Genomic DNA, 5,079 nt, shown 5'->3' with positions numbered 1-5,079 from the left:
AGCCGTAGATCTGTACACACGTAACACTATTGTATATGTGTACGTAGCCTAACGGGCTTTCTGATAACGTTGATTACCTTGAGGTTACTACTTCCTATCTGTCTGACCAATCCCTTCAAGTTTCTTTCAATGGTAATGCCTCCTCTCATTCCCTCCTCCCTGTTGGTGTTCCCCAAGGGTCAGTCCTTGGACCGGTCCTCTTTTCTCTGTACACCTCCTCTCTCGGTAGTCTCATATCCTCCTTGTTTATTATTATTATTTATTAAACAGGATTTATATAGCGCCAACATTTTACCCAGCGCTGTTTACTCTCCGGAATGGTCTTCCTCGTCCTCTGCTGCTTGCTCCTACTTTCTGCTCATTTAAAGGAGCGCTCAAAACCCATCTTTTCAAACTTACCTACTCGTCTTCTTCTATCTCTTATAACCCTCACTACTTACCCACCGCTCCATATCTCCCCTCCTATTGTGTGTTACTTTCCCCACCTCCTAGATTGTAAGCTCTTTGAGTGGTAAACGTTTTTCTGTACCCCACTTTTTGGATTCACTTTTAGATTGTAAGCTCTTCGGGGCAGGGTCCTCCCCTCTTCCTGTGTCAGTGTCTGTATCTGTCTGCCATTTGCAACCCCTATTTAATGTACAGCACTGCGTAAGCACACACACCTAGCCATCTTCATGAAAAAACTAAATTTATTCATCAGATCAGGTGCAGTTTTCCATTGTTTTATTGACCAGTTCTGATACTTATGGGCCCCTTGTAAGTGCTTCCAGCATTGTAGTGGGGTCAACTCTGGACACATGGAAGGGATGGGAAGGCCAGACTAGTTAGTGAGCCTTGAATACCGATAATTCTCTAACCTGTATACCAGTTGGGCTTCAATAGACAACTTTTTAAAAGTAGCATTCCATGAATAGTGGGAAAAAATTCCCATACCATTTTGAAGATGTTCTGACTACATGGTGTGAACATCACAATTATAATAATAATATAAATCCTGTATAATATTAATAATAATAATAATAATAATAATATAAATCCTGTATAATAATAATATAAATCCTGTATAATAATAATAATAATAATAAGTTCAGACCTGCTTTAGCCAAAGCCTTACTGTGCCACTGAACAGCAGGTGGCGCTGATGGAGTTAGCACCACCTAGTGGCCGACAAGGGAGGAGCTTGGAGCGCACTCATCTATAGGGATGCCGGATTCCCTCCCTAACACAAGCCAGTGAACAGACTCCAAGCAGAGCGGCATATGTGTGAGGAGAAGCCCCATGCCTTCAGGCACAGAAGTCTCGGCATATGCGCGCTGCTCACCATTGTAGTCGGAGCTGAGGAAATCTCGCCCATTCCCTGCAGGAGAAGTGGGAATTGTGGAAGCAGCCGGCAGGCAGGAAGGGCCTCCCTCTCCACTCCTCCCATCCTCCTCCCTCACCTCCTCCCCTGACTGCCATCACTCTGAAGCCGGGAGCCGAGAGGAGGTAGAGGCCGCCGGGTGTCCGTGTTGTGTCCGGGCACCGCATTGGGAATACACCGGGAGAGGCTCCGCACCGACTGGGCCCCGTTGCTAAGGTGAGGGGGAGAGGAGGGGGGGGCGCAGACAATGTGTCAGCTGACAGGGGGCCTGATGTGCAGGGTGTGGGATGGAGCCCAGCACATGGACATACATGTTCTACACATGTTCTATGTATGACAGAGCAATATCTATCGGTGGTGCCCGGTGTGTGCTGTCATGGCTGTGAGCCCCCATAGGGCTGTGTTATATGAGGGTGTTGGTTTGTCAGTGGTGAAATCCCAGCTCCATGTATGTCTATGGGATAGATGACATAATATTATATACAATCCTCCAGATTGCAGGGATGTGTGAAATCACTTCTATACTTGTAAGTAATCCTGGTTGCAGGAGACTTTCACATGTTCACACCGGCTTTACAAATCGCAGCGTTTACTGCTCCCCGCTCTGCATAGCCGGCGTCTCAGGATAAACGCTGCCTGGTACACACGCATGGACGAGATCTTGTAAAAGCTTAAACACCTTTCTGGGCATTTCCAAAGTCTCCCCTTTTTTTAGATTTTTTAAACAGGAAGTTGAGCTGGGGGCCATACATATATCAAATAATCCCCCCTACACCACACCCCCATTACACCAACCCAGGCCTGCACCTGGCTGCCTTTCTAACATCAGAGCTACTAATACACCTGGCTGCTTTTTGTTTTTCATCTGGGCTACCAATGCATTGGCTGCTTTTGTAACCTCATCTGGGCTTCTAATGCACCTGGCTACTTTTTGCCCCTTATTGGGGCTAATAATGCACCTGGTTGCCCTTTATTCCTTATCTGGGCTAGCAAGGCTAGCAAGGCTGCCTTTCCAACCTCATCTGTTCTACCAATTCACCTGGCTGCCTTTCCAACCACATCTGTTCCACCCATGGACCTGGCTGCCCTTGGAGTAAAACTAGTATATCTGGATCCAAACCCAAAAAGTGTCAGAAGAAGAGTGTGTCGTCCTCCAAGTGTTACAACGACTACTTCCTTCACTCTCGTTCTATCTGCTATGAAGGTACACGTTACCAAATGGAATCAGGACTTCTGCTGTGTTGCTATGTGGTTTCCATGCAGCTTTGTTCTTTTCTTCATGTTGGTATATTAAAATGTTTTAATGTGACACCGTCTTGGCATCCTCTTGGCCTTCGGTTTTCTTGCTACATTTTTAACTGTTGTCATTCCATACTGTGGTCCCTGGTGCTGATCATGTGTTGGGTGTGGAAGACTGATTAGATTAATGAATAGCTTTTCTCTTGTGGGAGTAATTCAATTTCAATATCTGCACTATCCCTTCAAGGCATGAATTGGAAACTAAGAGGGCCTGTGTAAATTACCCCTGGCAACTCCCAATAGAAACAAAGGAGGACTACACCTACTGATTTGTTTTTATGATTCAGCTTTTTTTTTTATGGCTTTTGTTGCAATAATAAACAGTGCATATTTCCTACAGTTATACCTTGCTTCTTAAAACCAGGTCAGTTATCCTTGGAAACATACACAGCAAAAGTATGAATTGTTTTTTAGTCCTCCTGTGTATCCACTTCAGGGGTTTTCATTCTAAGTTCTCAAACTATAGAACACTCCCATAAGGGAGGTGTTTGGAGTGCTGCAATAATGCGGAATCCAGGGATTTCTTTGGTATAGTATGTACTCTTCTATCTTGTCCTGCTGCCATATGAAGACATATTCTTTTGTATGTTTTGGGAATGGATTGTAGGACTCTCTTGGGTAAGTGCAACATTTTATCAGCAACAGGTCTCTATGAACATGTGTCAAATGAATTGTGCTTTGTGTGTATGATATATATATATTTATCATATATACAGTGAAGGTATGTTTTTGTTTACTATTTGTCTAGTTGTATTATCCTGCTTCGGTGCCATTGTTGCATCCGTAGGGCTTTATTTTGTCTAAAGCCGCGTACACGCTTCCAATTATAGTCATTGGAAAGGATCTTTCACGATCCTTTCCAACGACTTTGCACTGCACGATGCATGAACGAGTGCTGTACAGCGCCGTTCTGCTCTATGCCGAGAGGAAGGGGAGAACGACGGAGCAGCACCCCGCTGCGCGCTCTCCCCCTTTCCTTGCATTGCAATCGTTTATCGTCCGTGGATCCACTAGGACAGTCGTTTAGGCGATGAACGACGCGCGCTGTACACACTTCAGATTCTCATCCGATATGTGTATGTAGCTTAAGTTGTGTGTGTTGACCCTGTTGTCTCAATATACTTTTTCTGTCCTGATTGTCAGGGAATGAAGTTTAAAGCTAACCTGCCTTGAGCAGATATACCTAACATGAAACTGTAAATCTTCAGAGCCTCTCACCCTGATTGGATTGAGCACCTAACCCCCTGACCTGAGTTCTTAACTGCACTTTTGGAATGCAGGTTATAGTAAGCCCAAGGGGCATATTTATTATTAAACAGGAGTTATATAGCGCCAACATATTACGTAGCGCTGTACATTAAATAGCGGTTGCAAATGGCAGACAGATACCGACAGTGACACAGGAGGAGGCAAGGACCCTGCCCCGAAGAGCTTACAGTCTAGGAGTGAATCCAAAAAGTGGGGTACAGGAAACTGTTCACTGCTTTTAGAAACCTGGTTGTCATTTAGAATGCCAATTTTTTTTTTTTAAATTGGAAGATGATTTTGTTCCCTGACAATCAGAACTATAAATACCACTGCTTTTAAAATGAGCATTTAGCATGATCTCAGCTTTGTAGATTGCAAGATAACATTTGCCATTTGACAGTGGCAAATGCCTTAGGCCACAATGGAGATAAGTGGTGTACTTTTCACAAACCCTGACCTGCACTTTTGTTGCGATTGATTCGTTTGTGACAAGGGCTGCAAATGAAATGTATTGGCTGTGTGAAACACTTTTAAACATTGCAATCAGTTACTCTATTCAGGTGAATCATTTGTAAATATGTTGGGGCAATCAAAGCACCAATCACTACTATAGAAATTCTTGTCACTCTTTTATATTTTTGCAGTTTTAAAAATGGAGAACAAAGAGAGGGCAGTCTGTTATCAGATCACAACTTCACAAATGGGTATCGTAGTTTCCTATAAATTGGTGAATAAATCTGATTGACACTTAAAATTGTGCAGGCAGTAGCAAAACGGCTGGTAACCGATATTGCTGTTTATTTATGAACTGGTAAATGAAAGTGAGAATCTTGTCACCACTTGTGTCAATGGGGTAATCTGAAAACTGCTTAAAAACTAAAGAGAAACATTGTATGATATTCACTCTGCATGATATATAAAATAAAATCTGCTTGCTCACTATTTGAGTTTTATCTTTCCTAGCCAGGAGGAGACCAGCTGTAGTATCCTGCAGAGCTATGAGTCAAATAAAAAGCAACTGGTCACAGACCCTTATCTTCTAAATTCAATCAATATGTCCCCATTCCTTGTGTATCTATAAGCAGGATCTTTGTATCCGAGGGGGTGCTGAGAAGTTCCTGGCTTTGCCCAGAAAGAAGAGAGCCAGAGTTATGAAATAAAACATTTATTCA

At 43.3% G+C, this 5,079-nt stretch overlaps 1 protein-coding gene across 1 annotated transcript in view; it reads left to right on the top strand.

Moving 5' to 3' along the window:
- Window positions 1-1,176: 1,176 nt before the first annotated feature.
- Window positions 1,177-5,079, top strand: part of RAPH1 (Ras association (RalGDS/AF-6) and pleckstrin homology domains 1) — a gene marked incomplete in the record, with an annotated part of 100,441 nt that continues 96,538 nt past the window's right edge. Inside the window, 1 exon segment of the mRNA XM_072418784.1 lies at window positions 1,177-1,576.

Source organism: Pyxicephalus adspersus, chromosome 7, assembly GCF_032062135.1.
Source record: "Pyxicephalus adspersus chromosome 7, UCB_Pads_2.0, whole genome shotgun sequence".
Lineage (NCBI taxonomy): Eukaryota > Metazoa > Chordata > Amphibia > Anura > Pyxicephalidae > Pyxicephalus > Pyxicephalus adspersus.
This window is presented reverse-complemented; position numbering and strand designations above follow the sequence as displayed.